Source organism: Bubalus bubalis, chromosome 11 (genome assembly GCF_019923935.1).
Source record: "Bubalus bubalis isolate 160015118507 breed Murrah chromosome 11, NDDB_SH_1, whole genome shotgun sequence".
Taxonomy (NCBI): Eukaryota; Metazoa; Chordata; class Mammalia; order Artiodactyla; family Bovidae; genus Bubalus; species Bubalus bubalis.
Window position 1 is genome coordinate 9,783,330 of NC_059167.1, and position 23,712 is coordinate 9,807,041.

The following is a 23,712-nucleotide window of genomic DNA, read 5'->3' on the forward strand; positions in this document are numbered from 1 at the left end:
CATTAACTAACTCCACAGGCATGCCTTTGGAGTTGGTACAGTTAAAATATTCAATAATAGCCTGCATAATTATACCCTTGGGAACTGTCCCATATCTCAACCACCAGGTGGCAATTTCATCACATTATATGTCCCATTAGGTAAGCAATGGCCTAAATGGTGTGAAAGATGATTTTTTCCTCTGCAAGCTTGTGCTGTAAGGAAAGGCAGAGGGACACCAGAACAGAGTTCAGGAGTGCAGGTGAAGAGAGACTGAAGCCCTCCATTGTCCAGAAGGTGAGAAGTCCTTGCTTTCTACATGTTTGTGGTTGTAACTAGCATACTGCAATGGTTTCCAAACTCTATGCACCAAAGAAATAACTCAGCAGTCAGTTGAGATGACATAAAGGAGAAAAATAAGTTTAGGGTACCTATAGGTATTCTCCATCACTCTAATATTAGAAGTCAGATCATTTCTTGGGAAACCACAGACCTAGACTAAACCTTCTCCCTTAACTAAAACTTCCCATTTGAAGTTCAGTATTGTCACTGTTTTTCTACACTTAATGAGTGCCCATTCAATGACCCTCAAATTTTAGTGGAACCTGAATCACCTGGAGAGCTGGATTCTACCCAAGAGTTTCCGTTCCGTATGTACAGAGTCAGGCCTGATGATTTACATCGCTAATGAGACCCCAGGTTATGCTAATGCTGCTTTTTCAGGAAACATACTTTAAGAACCATGGCTCTACTATGTGCCAAGTCCTGGGATAAGTCCTGGAGATACACAGTGACGACATCATAGAATCCCTTTTTAACTGTAAGACAATATTTCAGCTGTCTAAGGTTCACTTTTCTTATCTGTAAATGAGGATAATACTGTCTATACCATAGGTTTTCTATAAGATTAGATAAAATATAATATAGTCAAAGGTTTTGTCCTATAGTTAGAAAATATAAAACTCTCAATATATGGTAGTTCGTAAGAACTGAGCATCCTGATGAGGAAGCAGGCAACTATAATCCACTCTGAGAAGGACTAGGCTCTGCTCCAACTCGAGTGGAAGCAATCACTCATCAGGAAGCCCTTGCTAACAATCCCTTTTCCCCTTCCTACCAAAGGCAGATAAAGAAAAGGAATTTGCATCTGTTAGTAGTTGTGTTATTCAGGATTCTTTTAGATACAAATGATAAAACAAATCAACTTACACAAGCTTACACAAAAACAAAACAAACAAAAAAACACATTAGCCTGTGGAACAGAGACGTCCAGAGATGAAAATGATTTAAGGCTCTACTGGATCCACGTGTTCCCCTGAGATACTGAGATCGGTCTCTCTCTCGCTGTCTCTTCTCTCTTTCCCTCTTTTTTCCCCATTGCTGCATCATTTGGTTCTGCTTTTCTCCACATTGTCTTAATGTTTATAGAGATTCTCTCTACAAAAAGAGCTTGATGACCATGAATGAAGCCTGCCTGGATCAGGTGGCCATCCATAATGGGTTGAATGGTGACCCCTAGAAGATACATATACTCAGAATCTGTGAGTGTGAACTTACTCGGAAAAGAATCTTTGCAGATGTAATTAAGTTATCGATCTCTACCTGAGATCACCTTGGATCAACTGGGTGGGTCTCAATTCCAATGACACGTCTTCTTATGAGATACAAAAGGGAAGAAGACATGGAGGAGAAGTTGATGCAGAGATGGAAGCAGAAATTAGAGTGATATGTTTATACAAGTTAAAGAGCACCAGATTGTCAGAACCACCAGAAGTTAGGAGAAAGGCAGAGAACAGATTCTCCTTCAGATCCTCCAGAAAGAACTAACCTTGCTAACACCTTGATTTTGGATTTCCGGCCTTCAAAAACCTAGGTGTATCTGCCTGTCTTGACTCTTGGTAAGGCAATGGAATAGCTCCTGTGGGCTTCCAAGTCTGACAGGGAGCAGTGTTCAGAATAATAAACCCACTTTTAATACAATTACTTGAATCCAATTTAGCATTATCTCCCTTCAAGATATCCCAAGCCCCAGGAAGGATGTTAAAATAACTGGCTTTTCTCAAGGACTTTTATTGTGCTCAGGTCCTGGGTAAGTTGTCTGGGGTCCAGCACCCTTCCTGGAGCAGCCTTGGATTCTAAGTGCATGTTCGTTTTACAACATCATAACACCACAAGGGAAACATAGAATCCTACTTTATTTCCTTTTCTTAAATTAAATTTTTTTTCTTTTTATTTAACATTTAGCTGCCCTGTGTGGCACATGGGCTCTTAGTTCCCCAGTCAGAGATTAAACTCACACCCCCTGTTCTATTTTCTCTTTCTTTCAAGCCATTCTGACACTGATACTTGCTTTTATATATTGTTGATCTATTTCCATGATTTTCTACATAAACAATAACATTTCATTTCAGTATCAAATTATTGGAAAATTCTGAAGAAGTTTTAATCAGCAAAATGTTAATATATCACTAATGTCCATAACTAAATAAAGTAGCAACACTATAGGCAGCTATGACCAATGTGATGCATACAAAAGCAATGATGATTATGTTTATTTCTGCCACCAGACTGGATAACAATTGCAAGAATTCAGGTGTTAAAACGTGAAAAACTGTGCATCTGAGTCAACAAAACATAATATATACAAGGACATTAATAGTAGCACTGTCTATAATGACAAAAACTTGAAAGGAAAAAAGAATCTTAAACATCCTTCCACAATGCACAAGTTAGTAAATTAGTGAGCCTTCACACAGTGGAATACTTCACACAGTGGGATACTTCACACAGTGGAATACTGCGCTTCCTTCAGAGGACACGACGGCATTATGCGACCTGATGTGGAAGTGTGTCCACAAAACACTGTATAAAGCAAAAATTTAAAGAATAAAAAAGACAGAAGAATACTGGTAAAAAGAAAGAAAGGCCATAGAATCGAGCAACCTGCCTAAGTACAGATGCAAACCAAATCTTAAATCTGGGATGCTGGGCAACTTATTTAACCTCCTATGTTCAGTTTCTCATTTGCAAAATGAGGAAAACAACAGTAACAATGTGAAAGCTGTTATGAGAATTAAAGGATTAGCCTATTTAAAGTGCTTACAACTGGTCCTGGTTCATGATACTTATTATTACACATGGCTGTAAAATAAAATTAAATAGATGATGCATATTCAATTCAAACTAGGGATGCGTCTTCCTATCACAATGGGAAATAGTAAAGGCAGCTTCAAAATGACAAAAGAGATTTAAGCCAAGGTAATGTTTCAATGCTTCCAGTGAACTGGATTGAACAGGTTCAGTTATGATCTTTCCTTTCTCATGAAATTCAGCAAAGAATGTGACTTGAACTCTTGGCACCTGTGCAGGATATTTTCCATTCTTCCATCAGATAGACTCTCTACCCTCATAGGGATCTGAGTTGAGTTAACAGGCTCCCTTGAACCTCTGGCTTCTGATTTGGCTGAACCATCTTAAGGAGATTATAAAGCAGGAGGAAAGTATGACCAGGGTTTCATCTCCTGGCTTGCATTCTCCCTTGTTGGACTGAATCCCAAAGGACACAGATCTCAGATGCTCTCACCACAGCTACTCTTTTCAAATGTGATACTCCTTTCTTTTCAGACCATGAACACTAGTCCTGGGATACTTAACTATTTCTTAGTGGCTTCCCTGCCCACACCTTATAAATGGTCTATTTATAAATCCTTCTTCACTCATCCAGTTTGAGTGTGCCATCTATTTTCTTCCAGGGCCCAAAGTAAGACAGCACTCCAAGGGAAGTGCCCTCTCATTATTTACTCTTCCTAATTAAATTCTACAATGAAAAGATTACTCTTAAGTAGAGTTACTTAAATTCCAGCTCAACCAGCTCAAATGAAGCAACTGCAAAGTCAAAATGGACTTTCTTAGCTTCATCAATTAGAAAACAGGCAATGAAACGGCTATTCTCCTTTTCATGGTGGGGTGTCCATGGTTTTATACTACTACTAGAAATACAGAATTTTTGAAGTTCTGTTTGCCAATCATGTGTCCCTTGGTCCTGCTCAATTCTAAAGAGTAACCAATACACATAAACAATACAGAATGAAAATACAAGTGCCACATTATTTTTAGCTATCAATCCAGCATCCACTCCCAATGTAGGGCTTACTGGTAAAAGGCCTACATTATCCTTCAATTAAAAAAAAAATTAAAAAATTTTAAAGGCTATATTTAAGTTCAATGCTATAAATTTTTGAACCACTTAAAGAAAAAATGATTATTCCAAGGACAAAGAGAGCATGAACTAATGCCTTTATGATATGTAACATTCCCCAATAGTACATGGTGGACTCATGCAAATCATATGATCAAATTAACTCCCTTTCCCTTGAATAATAAAAGAGAAGAGAGCTTAAAGCACTGATATTTGAAGTACAGGGAAGAATAGCATAGTTTGTTGTTGTTTAGTCACTAAATCATGTCTGACTCTTTGCAACCCCAGGGACTGTAGCCTTCCAGGCTCCTTTGTCTTTGGAATTTGCCAGGCAAGAATACGGTTGCCATTTCCTTCTCCAGGGGAATCTTCCTGACCCAGGGACTGAACACACATCTCCTGCACTGGTCGTATGATTATTTACCACTTAGCCACCTGGGAAGCTCCAGAACAGAATACTAGGGACACCAGTATATCATACTATGGAATAATCATCACTCATTGAACCCTGGTGTGAAGAGGGAATTAGATAGTTTCTACTCCAGAATCCAACCCACTCTTTTATGTGTAGAAAATCAACGGTTGGCAATATTTCAATTCATTATTTTCAGAAAAGAGTTGGAGCCAAACAAATCTGAGAAAAAAATGGACCTAGCAGAGGAACATCAGGTTATCTTTCCTATATATTTCCAGTTCTCACAGGCTCCAGAAAAGGCATTTCCTGTCTCTTGGCTCCTCCAGAACTCAGGGATTGCAATGGCTTTCTCAGTTACAAACTGGCACCTACCACAACTGACTGTGCCTCAGACCATGAGCTCCTTATTGCCAAATTCAGACTGAAGCTGAGAAAGCAGGGAAAACCACTACCATTCAGGCATGACCTAAATCAAATCCTTTACAATTATACAGTAGAAGGGACAAATAGATTCAAGGGATTAGAGCATAGATAGATAGAACACCTGAAGAACTAAGGATGGAGGTTCCTAACACTGTATAGAAAGCAGTGATCAAGACCATCCACAACAAGAAATGCAAAAAGGCAAAATGGTTATCTGAGGCGGCCTTAAAAATAGCTGAGAAAAGAAGAGAAGTGAAAGGCAAAGGAGAAAAGGAATGATAAACCCATTTGAATGCAGAGTTCTAAAGAATAGCAAGGAGAGATAAAAAAGCCTTCCTCAGTAATCAATGCAAAGGAATAGAGGAAAACAACAGAATGGGAAAGACTAGAGATCTCAAGAAAATTAGAGATACCAAGGGAACATTTCATGCAAAGATGGGCTCGATAAAGGACAGAAATGGTATGGACCTAACAGAAGCAGAAGATATTAAGAAGAGGTGGCAAGAATACACAGAAGAACTATACAAAAAAGATCTTCATGACCCAGATAATCACGATGGTGTGATCACTCACCTAGAGCCAGACATCCTGGAATGTGAAGTCAAGTGGACCTTAAGAAGCATCACTACAACAAAGCTAGTGGAGGTGATGGAATTCCAGCTAAGCAATTTCAAATCCTAAAAGATGATGTTGTGAAAGTGCTGCACTCAATATGCCAGAAAATTTGGAAAACTCAGCAGTGGCCACAGGACTGGAAAAAGTCAGTTTTCATTCCAATCCCAAAGAAAGGCAAAGACAAAGAATGTTCAAACTCCCACAAAATCTGCACTCATTTCACACACTAGCAAAGTAATGCTCAAAATTCTCCAAGCTAGGCTTCAACAGTACATGAATGGAGAACTTTCAGATGTTCAAGCTGGATTCAGAAAAGGCAGAGGAACCAGAGATCAAATTGCCAACATCCATTGGATCACATGAAAAGCAAGAGAATTCCAGAAAAACATCTACTTCTGCTTCATTGACTATGTTAAAGCCTTTGACTGTGTGTATCAAAAAAAATTGTGGAAAATTCTTAAAGAAATGGGAATACTAGACCGCCTTACTTGCCTCCTGAGAAATCTGTGTGCAGGTCAAGAAGCAAGTTAGAACCAGACATGGAACAATGGACTGGTTCCAAATTGGGAAAGGAGTACATCAAGTCTGTATATTGTCACCCTACTTATTTTACTTATATGCAGAGTACATCATAAGAAATGCTGGGTTGGATGAAGCACAAGCTGGAACCAAGAATGTTGGGAGAAATATCAATAACCTCAGATATGCAGATGACACCACCCTTATCACAGAAACCAAAGAAGAACTAAAGAGCCTCTTGATGAAAGTGAAAGAGGAGAGTGAAAAAGTTGGCTTAAAACTCAACATTCAAAAAACTAAGATCATGCATCCAATCCCATCAGTTCATGGCAAATACATGGGGAAACAATGGAAACAGTAACAGATTTTACTTCCTTGTGCTCCAAAATCACTGCAGCTGGTGACTGCAGCCACGAAATTAAAAGATGCTTTCTCCTTGGAAGAAAAGCTATGACCAACCTAGACAACATATTAAGAAGCAGAGACATTACTTTACCAAGAAAGGTCCATCTAGTCAAAGCTATGGTTTAAACTGAGCACTGAAGAACTGATGCTTTTGAACTGTGGTGTGGGAGAAGACTCAAGAGTCCCTTGGACTGCAAGGAGATCCAACCAGTCCATCCTAAAGGAGATCAGTCCTGAATATTCATTGGAAGGACTGATGCTGAAGCTGAAAGTCCAATACTTTGGCCACCTGATGGGAAGAACTGACTCATTGGAAAAGACCCTGATGCTGGGAAAGAAAACTGAAGGCAGGAGAAGTGGGTGACAGAGGATGAGATGGTTGGATGACATCACTGACTCGATAGACATGAATTGAGCAAGCTCCCAGAGTTGGTGTTGGATAGTGAAGCCTGGCATGTTGTATTCCATAGAGTCACAAAGAGTCAGACACAACTGAACAACTGAACTGAACTGATCTAGCACTTAGCATCTCCCTCTGCAAGGACTGAGCCACATGTTGCTGCAGCTGCTGAATTTCAACACCCCCAGAAAGGAGTTCAGAGAGGAGAACAAAAATGAGGCACTCTGTGCCCAGGGGAAAAACTGGCAGAACAGGTCTTCAGATAGTTATATATTTTCAGGAGCCAATTTTATGAGCCCAAGTCTTGTATCTCCTCATATCTATAAAAGCACTAAAATCCTTCATGGTGATGACTGCTCCTCGTGACTTGCAGAATCATTCTCCAAAAAAAATATGTGCTTCATTGCATGTATTCCCTCCTCACCAAAATCACATGTATACTGACCTTCCTCTCTACTTCTTTGGAGCAGTTTATTGGAGCTATTTGAGGCACAGTCTCCCAGGCTTTAGTCCACATTTTGCCCCAAATAAAACTTAACTCACAACTCTCACATTGTGCATTTTTTTTTAAGGCAACAGCTTTCTTCAGCTGCTATCTCTGAGTACCTTACTATCCCCGTTTCATGCCCTGTACCATACCCACACCTTTATATGCAGGTTGTCATTAAATTCTCTTCATCTAACATCTGGGAAGAAACATTTGAAATCTGTAGAGGAGTTACCATAGGAATTGCCCTTTTGAATCCCATCCCAGACCAAAAAAGGTCGAGTTTTGAGATTTAATTAATATTTAATAAGACCCCATTATACATTCTAGACACTCTGTTCTGCTGGCAAATACACACGTGGAGAAGACACAATGTCACCTTTATTTTACAGATATGGAAACTGAGACATGGCAATGGCATATGACTTACCCACAGTCACTTACTGATAAATGGTTTTACCAGAATTTGAACCTCAAGTCTCTTACTAAAAAGAGCAGAGAAGACTAAAGATTAGGGTTCCACTTGAAGAGGAAGATGTTGAAATGTAAAGGTTTTGATCAATAAATCTCTTGTGACATAAATGCCGACCCCTGCTTCCTTTTAAGCACATGTAAATAAGATACGGGTCACAGTCTATTTGCAGGGTTTCATTCCATTATGAACCCATGAATATATGGCTTATTTCCCAGGGCAATGCCACACAGGGACTCATATTCAGGATATCTTAAAGTTACCAAAATTACAAATACCAGTGTGAAAGTGTCTCTGCCTAGACAACAAGAGTTTTACAGAAAATGAAAAATCAATAGGGAGAGAACTCTCAGAAGTTCTTGACAGCCTAAAAAAGAGAACTAGATCAAAAAGAGGGCAAAGGTCATTGCTCAGCACAAAGTAAAATAATAACAATGATGATGGCAGCTAACATTTATTGAATGCTTATTATTTTCCAAGCATTGTCATAAGTGCTTTGTGTTTGCTACCTTGTTAAATTTCACAACCATTATATGAAGTATATATTATTAGTATCCCCATTTTGGATATAAGAAGCTGAGGCTCAGTGAGATTAATTAACTCATTTAATTAACACTTAGAATATTTCATTTGATCTGCATTTTCAGCCACATTTCATGAGAAGGAGTCTGTGTTTCATGCTGCCAAGACAATTGGATAGGGCTGGCAGTTCTAAAAGACATTTTCTGAAAGACCTGCCGGGCTGGAAATAATTGAAGCCAGACCCTACACCCTAGTTCTTTTTCTTAGCTCCATTTCATTTAGCTAGCTGGAGAACAATTATCTTAATCCCTGTCTTTTCTGCTCTAAAATGTCACATTAAAGAGTAACCATCCATCAGTTAGCCTTATGGCATTTAATTAGTAACTCGGTTTCATGCATGTGAAAGTCCTGAGAAAGTCTACTAACCGGGGGACAATTCTATGCTGAACCTGAAAGATGGTTGGGCTGTCTGTGCTAATGATCAAAGAATGAAGCCAGGTTAATAGGAGTTCATTCCCATTCTCCAATTCACATCTAAACTCAGCAGCTCTGTGATAACCTTCTGACTGCTGAAAGTGGAACTCAGAGGGCCTAGTTCAGCAGCTATGTAGCCATGATAATAAAACCCATGGTTGCTACTAAAATTCTTCGGTCAAAAATGAAAGTCAACATGATACATAAGAAAGAACAAGGGCCTGGAAGACACAAGAACGTGGGCTCCAGTCTGGACATGGCTATAAGCACTAGGTCATTTCCAGGTACTCTGAACCCATTCTATTCTCCATTTCCCTCTGACCTGCTCTGTGTCCTGGAGGCCGGCACTGGCAGATCCCTTGACTGCCAGCATCCAGTTGGGTTCAACCAATGGGAGGCCCCTGCAGGAAATATGATGGCAGAAGTGATAGGGATTGAGTATCTTTTTCTTCTTTTACATCACAGCTCTGATAATAGCTCCTAGACTCTACAACATTAGAGTTCCCACCAGATTATGCCTCCTCTATAATTCCACTTCTCACTGGGCTCTAAAAATACAGTTTCCTCACTTGCTCCCTCTAGAACTAAGGGGGGTTGTAATGGCTTCCTTAAGTGTTTCATCAACCCTTTTTTACTCCACTTACCCATACCTCTATGGGTAGGTTGTCATTAAATCCTCTTTATTTAGCCATCTGGAAATAACTGTTTCCTGCTAATATCCTAACTGACAGCCATGTAATCCCAATTCTTTACATTTCTTTAGTCTCTATTTGCTTAACTGCAAAAAATGAGATAGTAATATTTACTTTGCAGTATTCCTGTAGATAACGTGTATGTTCTCTGAGGTCATGTATGTTGAGTTCTTGACTTACATTAGGCACTTGGTATAGGACAATGGAAGATCTAAAACTGCAAACTCTAACATGTAACTACATGACATGCTACATTTAAATTCTCAATAGCGCATTATGCTCATGATTATAGATTTCTTATTTTGTCTTCCTGCTTATTTTCTAGAACTTTGATCATGATCTACTCATCTGCATTAGATCAGCACAAATGAAAAAGAAATACAGGGAATTAAATTTAACTCAACAAAAATTTATTGACCATGTATCCTATGTCATGCATTATATTCAGCACAAGGGACACAATGATGGGAAATGAGCTGAGTCTTTTTCCTCAGAGTATTTAAAGTTTTTGAGAATAAACTGTAATTTTTAGCTTAGTTATTTTTTCTTTTAATGTAAAATTTATGTTTACACATAATGAGATTACATACACTAATCTTAAGTGGATATTTGCTGTTATAATAAAAGTACACACCTGTGTAACCCAAATCTCTATCATGATATCAGCCCCCAAAAGTTTTCTCATGTCTATTTCCAAGTAGTTCCTGTCCCCTTTTCCCCGCTGTTCTGATTTCTTTCATCACAGGTTCATCTTCCTTGTACATCTCACATAAAATATCATTATTCTCTGGTTGCTTCAAAATTTCCTCTTTATCCTTGGCTTTCAGCACTCTGATTACGCTATCCTTTTGTTTTTGCTATTTTGTTATTGCCCACACGTCCCCAAGGTTCTGCTCAGTTTTTTTTCAATCTTATTTGCTTTGTCTTCAGATTAGTCTTCTATTGAGTCATCCTTAAATTCACTGACTTCCCCTCTCATTTCTATTTTGCTGATAAGCCTATCTGGGGGATTTTAATTTTGGCTATTTTTTTCAGCTCTAGAATTTCCATTTCATTCTATTTCTCTACTGAGATTTCATATGTTTCTGTGTATTATTAGCTTTAAAAAAAAAAAACTTCTCTGAGAATCAATAGCTGATTTAAAATCTGAGCTCATTCCAACATCTGAATCATCTCATGATTGATCTCAGTTGAATTCCTTTTCTTTTGAGACTGGTTCACCATATGCTGAGTAATCTTTCAACCCAAACACTATAAATACTATGTCATAGAGATTCTGCATCTTGTCATGCTCCTCAAAAGAGTATTGATGCTTTTGTCTTTAGAGGCAATTAACTTCGTTGCACCTGGTAGGGAAACTCTCCTTTGAGCAGCAGCTTAATTTCAGTTCAGTCTTTCAACATTAGCTGTGAAGACTTGAGACTTCTTCACCCTTGTATGGATCAAAAAGTAAGTCAGAGACTCAACCAGTATTTCAGTTTTTTTTTTTTTTAATATAATCTGGGGCTCCCTCTCTCTGGTTTTCTCCATCCCAGGAACTGCCCTTCTCTTGTTCACGGCTGCTGCTGCTAAGTCACTTCAGTCATGTCCGACTCTGTGTGACCCCATAGACAGCAGCCCACCAGGCTCCCCCAGCCCTGGGGTTCTCCAGGCAAGAACAGTGGAGTGGGTTGCCATTTCCTTCTCCAATGCATGAAAGCAAAAAGTGAAAGTGAAGTCGCTCAGTTGTGTCTGACTCTTTGAGACCCCATGGACTGCAGCCTACAACCCTCCTCTGCCCATGGGATTTTCCAGGCAAGAGTACTGGAGTGGGCTGCCATTGCCTTCTCCACCTTCTTCATGGCTAGTGTCTTCCAAATATATACTCTGTTCTTCAGACCATAAAAACTTTCAATTTCTATTGGAGTTTTGACCACCCTGTACTGTGGTAACACTGGTCTATCCTCAGGATTAAAACCATAAAGACAAGAAACTCAACTGACTCTATTCCACTCTTACAAATTTCAATCCTCCCACCAGAATATGCCTGTTTTTTAACTCTTGAGTGCTTTCAGGTCATTGTTTTCTTGTATCTTCTCTAAAGCTTAGATTTTTACCTATAGGAGAGTTGGAATCAGAAGAAATCCTAGAGATAAAATGTAAATGTGAAAACCACGTGCACAACTGATATATGATATATGTTTTGCTGTGAAAAGGGAATGTGAAAGAAATAAAAGGAATACAAAGGAGGTTAATAGACATAACACAGATTAGAAGGTGCGAAAGGGCCTCCTATAAGAAGCATTAGTTAAGGAGAATTAGAAAGAGATGTAGGATTTAGCTAAGCCAACAAAAGCTTGGAGTCAGAAAGAATATTTCAAAATTTCAAAATAATAATAAAATATCTCTGTGTTGGTCTCAATGGTGTGGGAGATAGTACTAAATCTTTGTAACAGAAGATTCATAGCTTACTGAAATCTAAAGTTTGAGATTTAGAGTATAAATTCAACTACCTTGGGTTTAATAAGAGACTTATATCTATGAAATTTTCAAACCTCGTATTATTTAGGAAAAATTGCAAAACAACAGTATCTTTATATATAGCTCATTCTCAGAGAAATGCTAATTAAAAGACAGTTTGATAAGCAAATTAGGCTGACTTTTTGTGAGTTGTTAAAAATAGACTCATTCCTTTTTCTCACTTGTTGCATAAACATTTTAAAAAACAAAAAGTTTCTCTGATAATGAGTGATGTTGAGCATCTTTTCATGTGTTTGTTAGCCATCTGTATGTCTTCTTTGGAGAAATGTCTATTTAGTTCTTTGGCCCATTTTTTGATTGGGTCATTTATTTTTCTGGAGTTGAGCTGTAGGAGTTGCTTGTATATTCTCGAGATTAGTTGTTTGTCAGTTGCTTCATTTGCTATTATCTTCTCCCATTCTGAAGGCTGTCTTTTCACCTTGCTAATAGTTTCCTTTGATGTGCAGAAGCTTTTAAGGTTAATTAGGTCTCATTTGTTTATTTTTGCTTTTATTTCCAATATTCTGGGAGGTGGGTCATAGAGGATCCTGCTGTGATGTATGTCAGACAGTGTTTTGCCTATGTTCTCCTCTAGGAGTTTTATAGTTTCTGGTCTTACATTGAGATCTTTAATCCATTTTGAGTTTATTTTTGTGTATGGTGTTAGAAAGTGTTCTAGTTGCATTCTTTTACAAGTGGTTGACCTGATTTCCCAGCACCACTTGTTAAAGAGATTGTCTTTAATCCATTGTATATTTTTGCCTCCTTTGTCAAAGATAAGGTGTCCATATGTGTGTGCAAACTAGTACAGCCACTATGGAGAACAGTGTGGAGATTCCTTAAAAAACTGGAAATAGACCTGCCTTATGATCCAGCAATCCCACTGCTGGGCATACACACTGAGGAAACCAGAAGGGAAAGAGACACGTGTACCCCAGTGTTCATTGCAGCACTGTTTATAATAGCCAGGACATGGAAGCAACCTAGATGTCCATCAGCAGATGAATGGATAAGAAAGCTATGGTACATATACACAATGGAGTATTACTCAGCCATTAAAAAGAATACATTTGAATCAGTTCTAATGAGGTGGATGAAACTGGAGCCTATTATACAGATGAAGTAAGCCAGAAAGAAAAACACCAATACAGTATACTAAAGCATATATATGGAATTTAGAAAGATGGTAACAATAACCCTGTGTACGAGACAGCAAAAGAGACACTGGTGTATAGAACAGTCTTATGGACTCTGCGAGAGAGGGAGAGGGTGGGAAGATTTGGGAGAATGGCATTGAAACATGTAAAATATCATGTATGAAATGAGTTGCCAGTCCAGGTTCGATGCACGATACTGGATGCTTGGGGCTGGTGCACTGGGACGACCCAGAGGGATGGAATGGGGAGGGAGGAGGGAGGAGGGTTCAGGATGGGGAACACATGTATACCTGTGGTGGGTTCATTTTGATATTTGGCAAAACTAATACAATTATGTAAAGTTTAAAAATAAAATAAAATTTTAAAAAAAAACTAAAAAAAAAATAAAATAAAATAAAAAATAAAAAACAAAAAGTTATAAAAATCCAAGATCCTACCATCCACTTATTTGTATCTTTATAATTCATGTAGGGTAAACATAGACATCAAAGTTAATATTACAAAAGCTGTTGACACGATAGAAGATACTCAGGGTTAAGACAAGAAAACAGATGTCATTTTCTGACTAGACAAGAATGAAAGTGTCTCAGCTCTGTTGTGCTATCAGCAACAATAACACAAAATCAGCCACAAGTGAATATTTATTACCTGTTGATTTATTACTGGCTTAGTGCTTTCCGATTTTCTCTGCTCTGCATGACTTATTAATAACAAAATTTTTAACAAACTAAATCTAATTCTAGCTGCAACAGGTTTGCCCAAGCATGGAATACATCAGTGTTCACTTCTTTTTCTCCTTCAAATATTGAGCCTCCCAAAAGCTCATCAGTCAAAACTGTTTTTACAATAGATGGTGAAGAATTTACTAAAAAAATTTCTATACAAACGCTGCTGCTACTGCTGCTAAGTCACTTCAGTCGTGTCTGACTCTGTGCAACCCCAGAGACGGCAGCCCACCAGGCTCCCCCATCCCTGGGATTCTCCAGGCAAGAACACTGGAGTGGGTTGCCATTTCCTTCTCCAATGCAGGGAAGTGAAAAGTGAAAGTGAAGTCGCTGGGTTGTGCCTGACCCTCAGCAACCCCATGGACTGCAGCCTACCAGGCTCCTCAGTCCATGGGATTTTCCAGGTAAGAGTCCTGGAGTGGGGTGCCATCGCCTTCTCTGATGCAAACACTGAGTGAGTGAGTGAGTGAAGTCACTCAGTTGTGTCCGACTCTTTGCGACCCCATGGACTGTAGCCTACCAGGCTCCTCCATCCATGGGATTCTCCAGGCAAGAGTACTGGAGTGGGTTGCCATTTCCTTCTCCAGGGGATCTTCCCAACCCAGGGATCGAACCCGGGTCTCCTGCATTCCAGGCAGACGCTTTAACTTCTGAGCCACCACACTAATAGCTGTCAACAATTAGTGCCCTGAAAAGAGAATAAGCAGCTCAACTATGACTCAAAGGGGAGTGAGGAGCATGATGTACTATTGTGTTGCTTAATAGTAAACATAGAAAAAAAATGACCTTTGATCAATTATTACTGAAAAAACTTATACTTAAAAATGTCATCCTAAGCCATAGAAACTAACATCTACCAGAACGGAAGGAGAGTCAAGTGATTCTACATACTTAAGTGGAATAAAATAACAGTGTCTTCTGGCAAACTTTATACTTTTTTCCTATTTGCCAGTACAAATGTATCATATGTTATGTCCAAGCTACAGGTCCAGTCAGATACTAAACATTGTGCAACAAGTGTCTGTATTTTTGTAGGAGAAATGGACAGGCTATCCATGAAAACATTCATTTTAAGAAAAGACAAAACTGGCAGGTAAGCTGAAGTAAAACTGAGGACAAAATGTTACCCTTCACTCAAATTTGTCTTATACAGCAGTCCCCACGGACGGATTCTTCCAATTCTAAAGAGAGCAAGTAATGATCAATATAATCTGAAAGCTCTATGTCTACTTGCAAAATGCTAAGAGATGAAGCGCCCAACATGCTGCCCGCACACTGGGACTCCAGAATGGAGCTCAGCCTTGTAGGAAGGACATGGTGTCACATCAGTAAAGCAGTTCAGTTCAGTTCAGTTCAGTTCAGTCACTCAGGCTTTGCAACCCCATGGACTGCAGCATGCAAGGCCTCCCTGTCCATCACCAACTCCTGGAATTTACTGAAACTCATGTTCATTGAGTCGGTGATGCCATCCAAGCATCTCATCCTCTTGTCGTCCCCTTCTCCTCCGGCCCTCAATCTTTCCCAGCATCAGGGTCTTTTCCAATGAGTCAGTTCTTCACATCAGGTGGCCAAAGTATTGGAGTTTCAGCTTCAGCACCAGTCCTTCCAATGAATATTCAGGACTGATTTCCTTTAGGATGGACTGGTTGGATCTCCTTGCTGTCCAAGGGACCCTCAAGAGTCTTCTCCAACACCACAGTTTAAAAGCATCAATTCTTCGGTGCTCAGCTTTCTTTATAGTCCAACTCTCACATCCATACATGACTACTGGAAAAACTGTAGCTTTGACTAGATGGACCTTTGTTGGCAAAGTAATGTCTCTGCTTTTTTTTTTAATATAAATTTATTTATTTTAATTGGAGGCTAATTGCTATTTTTTGCTAAGTCACTTCAGTCATGTCCGACTCTGTGTGACCTCATAGACGGCAGCCCACCAGGCTTCCCCGTCCCTGGGATTCTCCAGGCAAGAACACTGGAGTGGGTTGCCATTTCCTTCTCCAATGCATGAAAGTGAAAAGTGAAAGTGAAGTTGCTCAGTCTAATTACTTTACAATATTGTATTGGTTTTGCCATACATTGACATGAATCCACCACAGGTGTACACGTGTTCCCCATCCTGAACCCCCCTCCCACTTCCCTACCCATACCATCCCTCTGGGTCATCCCAGTGCACCAGCCCCAAGGACCCTGTATCACGCATGGAACCTGGACTGGCGATTTGTTTCACATATAATAATTTACATGTTTCAGTGCCATTCTCCCAAATCATCCCACCCTTGCCCTCTCCCACAGAGTCCAAAAGACTTGTTCTATACATCTGTGTCTCTTTTGCTGTCTTGCATACAAGGTTATCATTACCATCTTTCTAAATTCCATATATATGTGTTAATATACTGTATTGGTGTTTTTCTTTCTGACTTACTTCACTCTGTATAATAGGCTCCAGTTTCATCCACCTCATTAGAACTGATTCAAATGTATTCTTTTTAATGGCTGAGTAATACTCCATTGTGTATATGTACCACAGCTTTCCTATCCATTCATCTGCTGATGGATACCTAGTCTGCTTCCATGTCCTGGCTATTGTAAACAGTGCTGCAATGAACACTGGGGTACACGTGTCTCTTTCAATTATGGTTTCCTCAGTGTTTATGCCCAGCAGTTGGACTGCTGGGTCATATGGCAGTTCTATTTCCAGTTTTTTAAGGTCTAGGTTGGTCATAGCTTTTCTTCCAAAGAGTAAGTGTCTTTTAATTTCATGGCTGCAATCACCATCTGCAGTGATTCTGGAGCCCAAAAAAAATAAAGTCTGTCACTGTTTCCATTGTTTCCCCATGTATTTGCCATGATGTGATGGGACTGGATGCCATGATCTTGTTTTTTGAATGTTGAGCTTTAAGCCAACTTTTTCACTCTCCTCTTTCACTTTAATCAGGAGGCTCTTTAGTTCCTCTTCACTTTCTGCCATAAGGGTGGTGACATCTGCATATCTGAGGTTATTGATATTTCTCCCAGCAATCTTGATTCCAGACTGTGCTTCATCCAGCCCAGCATTTCTCATGATGTACTCAGCATATAGTTTAAATAATATGGGTACAGAATACTTAATACAGTCAGCCTTCTGAACCCACAGATTTAACCAGCCACAAATCAAAAATATTAGAAAAAAATTCCAAAAATTTCCAGAAAAGCAAAACCTGAATTTGCTCTGCACAGGCAACTATTTGCATAGTGTTTACATTGTATTTATATTTATTTGCCTAGCATTTACATTGCATTAAGTATTATAAGTAATCTAGAAATGATTTATAAAGTATGTTGGAGGATATGCAAAGGTTATGAGCAAATACTATGCCATTTTATGTAAGGTTCTTGAGCATCTGTACATTTTGGTTATCTGTGGAGGTTCTGAAATCAACCCCTTGCAGATTCTAAGGGATGGCTGTATATTCTTCTCCCTCTTTACTGCTGAATGTATTCTTTGATCTAAGGCAATTCTGTCATTATATCAGGCGTTCTGTGTTCCTTCTGGAATGGTGCTTGAAGAGGGAGTGGGGTAATGAAAGCAAATGCAAATACAGAATATTACACCTTTGTAGAGGAAGGACTTCTGCCATCTCCAAGAAACATAAAAATCTAGAAATATGGGAAATATATCCACCTACCTCTCTCATCAGGTGTGTTAACTCCTGCACGCTTCTGAGCTGGGCACTGAGCTGCACATGTACATATACAGCAGAAAACCCCAGAGAGGAGATGAGAGGTCTGCAGCATAATCTGCCAGAAGCATGGCCATGTTGGTTCTGCATATGCTGGTGAGAGTCCACAAACTGCTGCTTGCCCTCAGTAGCAGCTACAAAAAGACAAGGGTGAGGGCAAGATGATCTCAAGGTAGCACATAATATAAGGCTTTCTTTTTAAACAGTGCTTTAATTTACAAAATGACAGTTATTATTACACAGTTATGGGCTTCACTGGTGGCTCAGTGGTAAAGAATCTGCCTGCCAAAGCAGAGATGCAAGTTCGATCCCTGGGTGGGAAAGATCCCTGGAGGAGGAAATGGCAACCCACTGCAGTATTCTCACCTGGGAAATCCCATGAACAGAGGAGTCTGGCAGGCTACAATCTACGAGGCCAGAAAGAGTCAGTCAATGACTTAAGGACTAAACAGCACGGAGTTGATTCCCTGGGAGTGAATACAACACTTAACCCATGTTGCTGTCACTCTTGATGTGCTGGGGACCTGTTACATCACCAGGTAAATGCCTCCCCAGTAAAATGAAAAGATCAACAATACGGCTTTGTGGCTTACACTCAGCTGATGAGAATATTAAATATCACTAGGAAGTAAGTGAAAATAAAGATGTAATTTTTCGATTCAAATGAATCAGTCCTCTGAATCCTTTGATAGGCACTTTGAAAATTCATGGAACCCCTAGAGAGGAGGAGGAAGATGGAAACATGGAGTGGAGGAACACAGGGGGAGGGGTTTTGCTTCTTAAGACACACCCACAACAGCTCTATGATTCTTCATTAGCCAGTTGGATACCTGCTGGGTAAACAGAGGTGAACAGACACTGCTTCCTGTGCTCATGTAATTCCAGTTAAGTGTCTGTGCGTATCTGTGTGTGTCTGTGCATTTGCGTGTGTTGAGTACAGAATATACAGAGATTAGAAACAGATTAAGATTTCCCTGGTGGATCAGACAGTAAAGAATCTGCCTGCAATACAGGAGACTTGGGTTCGATCCCTGGGTCAGGAAGATCCCCTGGAGAAGCGAATGACAACCCACTCCAATACTCTTGTCTGGAGAATTCCATGGACACGGGAGTCTGGCAGGCTACAGTCCATGGGGTCGCAAAGAGTCAGACACAACAAAGTGACTAACACTTTCACTTTCACAAAACATATATATAAGTGTTATGTTGGACTTTGACATTCAGTAATTTCTTAGGACAAAGTATGCCACTAAGGAGCATCCCTTTGTTACTATATATGAAAGTGAAAGTGAAGTTGCTCAGCTGTGTCTGGCTCTTTGTGACCCTATGGACTGTAGCCCGCCAGGCTCCTCCATCCGTGGGATTCTCCAGGCAAGAATACTGGAGTGTCAGTATACAATATGTATCCTTCTCTTTCTGACTTACTTCACTATGTACAATAGGCTCTAGGTTCATCCACCTCATTAGAACTGACTCAAATGCATTTCTTTTTATAGCTGAGTAATATCCCATTGTGTGTATGTACCACAACTTCTCAGTTACTCACACTGAGGGAAGAGAGGATGAGATGTATGGAGAGAGTAACATGGAAACTTACATTACAATATAGAAAATAGTTAGCCAATGGGAATTTGTTGTATGTTTCAGGGAACTCAAACAGGGGCTCTGTATCAACCTAGAGGGGTGGGATGGAGAGGGAGATGGAAGGGAGTTTCAACAGGGAGGGGACATATGTATACCTATGGCTGTTGCGGTTTGACAGAAAACAACAAAATTCTGCAAAGCAAGTATCCTTCAACTAAAAAACAAATAAATTTTTTAAATAAAATAAATAATAAGTATTCTTATCAAAAAAAAAAAAAAAAAAGAATACTGGAGTGGGTTGCCATTTCCTTCTCCAGGGGATTACAATATATGTTGTTATATAAATAATGCTGGTAGTTAGGTACTCCTTCAATTAGCTTAGCAGAAAACTTGATAAAGCGTTTCCTCAAATGAATTTTTATTTCTTTTACCTTTAAATCCTTTGTGAAACTTATAGTACAATAAGAGGAGTTTAAAGAAAAATAAAACATTAAAATACATTTCTTCCAAGAACCAAAAAGAGAGCAGAAAGGCTGGGAATGTTCAGAGAATGAGATACTAATGTTAAATTAGTGTATTTCAAAGGTATTTTTAAATTGTTAAAACATACATATTCATATTCACCCATAAAAAGAGAAACAGGATTCAAAGATGAACCTGAAATACATTTGTATTAGCTGCCATTTGAAGAATACCAAGCCTTCCTCCCTTGGTGTGAGTAACTGAGAGAGGAGTTGACACAGAATACAGAATATGAATCAGAAATCTCTATCCTGAATGCTAAACAGTTCATCTAAACAATCAGTAATTTATGACAGTTGCACAAAACACTGATTTTATATTTGGTGCTTGAAACCTTGACATTGATAATGATTACCATAATTAGAAAGTAATAGATTAATTATATTGTAATGGCTAGTATAAAATTAAGTTATAAAAGACTTCAATAAATCAAAGAGAAATGAGCAAAGTCTAAAAAGTATTGTGAAATAATGTTTTCATTAAGTTACCTGAGGATTCAGCCTGCCAATAAGAAATTACTACAGGACTATTATAGGAGGTCATTCCTATGCTGAGGAGACAGTAGGAAGTGTCTGTGACATACAACCTTCCAAGAACTGTAGTTTATTCTCAGGAACAGGATCGTGTATTGAAGAGTATTGCCTGACACCATACTAGTCGCTTCTGACAAGACCCAGAGCTAAACAGCTAAGAGGTTCACAGGTATTCAAAACTACCAAAGCGCTGCCAGATTTATTTTTGTAATTGAAAGTCTACTATATGACAAGCACAATGTTAATTCTGGGGCTCGATGATTGAGCAATTAGACACTATCCCATATTTCTTGGACATAAGGTATTGGACAAGAAATCACTATAAATTGTGATGTGTTGGTTATGATGGAGAAAGTCCAATTCACTGTGAAAACACAAAGAAGAGGCAGTTAATCCAGTGTAGAGTGTTCAGGAGGTGGAAGGGACAGGTGAGAACTGAAGGGAAGGCCGTGGAAGCAGAGAGAGTGTCCCCCAGGGAGAGGGAATGTGCTTGTAAGCATATATAGGATTCGAGAGGACATGAGGATTTCAAAAACATGAAAGAAGTCAGGTGTTGCTGGAAGGGAGCAGTGGGGAGAGGCAGATGACTAGGGTGAGACTGGAAAAGCACACAGGGGCACATGCAGTTTACCTCCTAAGCCACCACTGCGTTGCGTTGTGTCCCCTCCCCCCAAAAGAGACTTGTTGACATTCTAACCAACAATACCTGTGAACAGGACCTCATTTGAAAATGGGATCTTGCAGTTGTAATCTATTTAAGACAAGGTGGCGCTAGTGGTAAAGAACCCACCCACCAATGTAGGAGACATAAGAGACTCAGCTTCAGTTCCTAGGTTGGTAAGATCCTTTGGAGGAGGGCACGGCAACCCACTCCAGTATTCCTGCCTGGCGAGTCCCCTGGACAGAGGAGCCTGGCCGGCTACAGTCCGTAGCATCACAAAGAGTCAGACGTGACTGAAGCCACTTAGCATGCACCCATGCATAATGGGGCTTCCTTCATAGCTCAGTCGGTAAGGAATCTGCCTGCAGGGCAGAAGACCCAGGTTCAATCCCTGGGTCAGGAATATCCCCTGGAGAAGGAAATGGCAACCCACTCCAGTATTCTTGTCAGGAGAATCCCATGGACAGAGGAACTGGGCAGGGTACAGTCCATAGGGTCACAAGAGTCAGACACGACTTAGTGACTAAAGCATCAACCATGCATAATGAATTGGGAAGGTCCTAATCTGATGTGATTGATTTTCTTACAAAGAGAGAAGAGGGACTTTCATGGCAGTCTAACGGTTATGACTTCACCTTCCCGGGCTTCTCTGGTGGCTCAGTGGTAAAGAATCCACCTGCCAACACAGGAGACAGGAAGATCCCTGATCCAGGAAAATCCCAGGTGCCACAGAGCAGACTAAGCCCACGAACCACAACTACGGAAGCTCACACACCCTAGAGCCTATACTCTGCAACAAGAGAGCAGCCCCTACTCACCTCAATTAGAAAAAAGCCCACACAGCAACAAAGACCCAGCATAGCCAAAAATAAATAAATAAATTTAGTTTAAAAGAAAAAAGACTTCGCCTTCCAATGCAGAAGATGTGGGTTCAACCCCTGGTCGGTGAGTTAAGATCCCACATACCTTGAGGCCAAAAAATCAAAATATAAAACAGAAGCAGTGTTGTAACAAATTCAATAATGACTTTTAAAACATCAAAAATATCTTAAAAAAAAAAAAGAAGAAGAAGAAGAGGAGGAGAAAGCAATGCAAAGACAGAGTACAGAGAGGGCTGTCATGCTGCCACAAACCAAGCAAAGCCTGGGGCTATCAGAGTCTAGCAGAAGCAAGGAAGGACCCTCCCCTAGAGACGTTGGATAAAGCATTGGCCTAGCTTCCTTGACAACTTGACTTTAGATCTTTAGTGTCTGGAACCTTATGAGAATACTTTTACTTTGTTTTAAGCCACCCAAGCTTGTGGGAATTTGCTATGGCATCACTAAAAAACTAATACCTTAGGAGTTTTGCCACTATTCCTCAGGCCAAGAAAATGCCCACTGGTGAGATCTGATTAGGGGAGCGACATTACCAGTTTTCAGCTTAAAAGGACGAATGGCTACACTGGAATACAGACTGGCAGGAGAGGAAGACTAGCTGATAAGAAGCTAGAGGGGATAGCAGAAAAACTGGAAGTTTTGCAGCCAGGATTCAGACTCAAGCTATACCCTGTTAGAGCTCTTCCAGCAAAACAACGCTGTGGCTTCCACTTCTGAGAAGCAATATTGTGGCTCACAGGAAGATGCTCCAAAGCAGAAGGCAAAATCTCTAGAACCTTCCACAATGCTAATTCACAGACTGAATTTATATATGCTGTTTTCTCATGCTACTCCTTTTGGGGAAAAACAAGTATCTCCTAGGAACAGAGTAGCAATAAAAGGAGCTGTGAAAATAAATTCCAGCTTCCAATTTGGTGTGACAATATTGTCACATAAAAATGTTTCAGTCCCAAGAAGGGAATTAAAAAGATGTTGAATGGCCAAACATGACAAATGCCCACAATTTCCAATAAATGAAATTATCAAATCACTAGCTTTTAAATCACAAATATGAGGTTCATATTTACTTTCTTCCTTCTCTTATATCCATATACAATTAATCTTCAAATTATGTTGATTATACAAAATATCTAAGATTTTTCTGTCTCCTCTGTCTCTCTTTTTTAAGATATCTGGGTATTACTCTTTGCTGCATAACTTATGAAACTGGATATCTTGCAATTCTCACAGTCTGTGAGCTAACTAATTCCCTTTAACTAATATCCTCTTAAACCAGTCTGAGAAGGTTCTGTTCTTTACAACCAGGAATCATGACCCTCACACCAAGATAAAAAACTGAAAGAAGACCAGGTTTGGTGTAAAGAAACACTTAAAGTAGTCAAAATAGGTCATGTCCATAGACAAAGAGAACTCCTATTTCCCTATGTTGTAGGGAATGGACCCAGGAAAGTGGAATATCCTGGTAGCATTTTAATATAACCAAACTGAAACACTATCTGGCTCATTTCTTATCCACATCAGCCTTGGTGGTAAGTTTATCACCAAAAATGAATGAAATGTATGCTTATTTGTACGGATGAACTAGTAAGAGTGAAAGTTGGCAATTTATAGGTACGAGGTTAAAAAAAACTACTATCTTAACATATGCCATCAGAATTCCTCATGGGAAAGGACCTATCATTGTTTTATGAAGTTATTTTTCTAGTTAAGTCATTTGAGTTGGAAGGTGAAACCCTGCATAAGTTAGTTAACAGAAAGAACAGATTAATCAACTGATCTGCATTCAAAATGAACAAGAACTAGGTATGCACTAGTTAGAAAGGATAAGAGATA

At 39.5% G+C, this 23,712-nt stretch overlaps 1 long non-coding RNA gene across 3 annotated transcripts in view; it reads right to left on the bottom strand.

The window, feature by feature from the left end:
• Positions 1–2,092: 2,092 nt before the first annotated feature.
• The window catches only part of LOC112587770, an 86,580-nt gene continuing 64,960 nt past the window's right edge, over positions 2,093–23,712 (bottom strand). For 2 of the 3 annotated variants that reach the window (XR_006542594.1, XR_006542590.1), the window contains 2 exons: positions 17,648–17,835; positions 10,015–11,033 (listed from right to left, as the gene is read on the bottom strand). This is a non-coding gene — a long non-coding RNA (uncharacterized LOC112587770). Of the gene's footprint in view, positions 2,842–10,014; positions 11,034–17,647; positions 17,836–23,712 lie in introns of those variants that run through there. The other variant, XR_006542592.1, reaches the window with a different exon arrangement.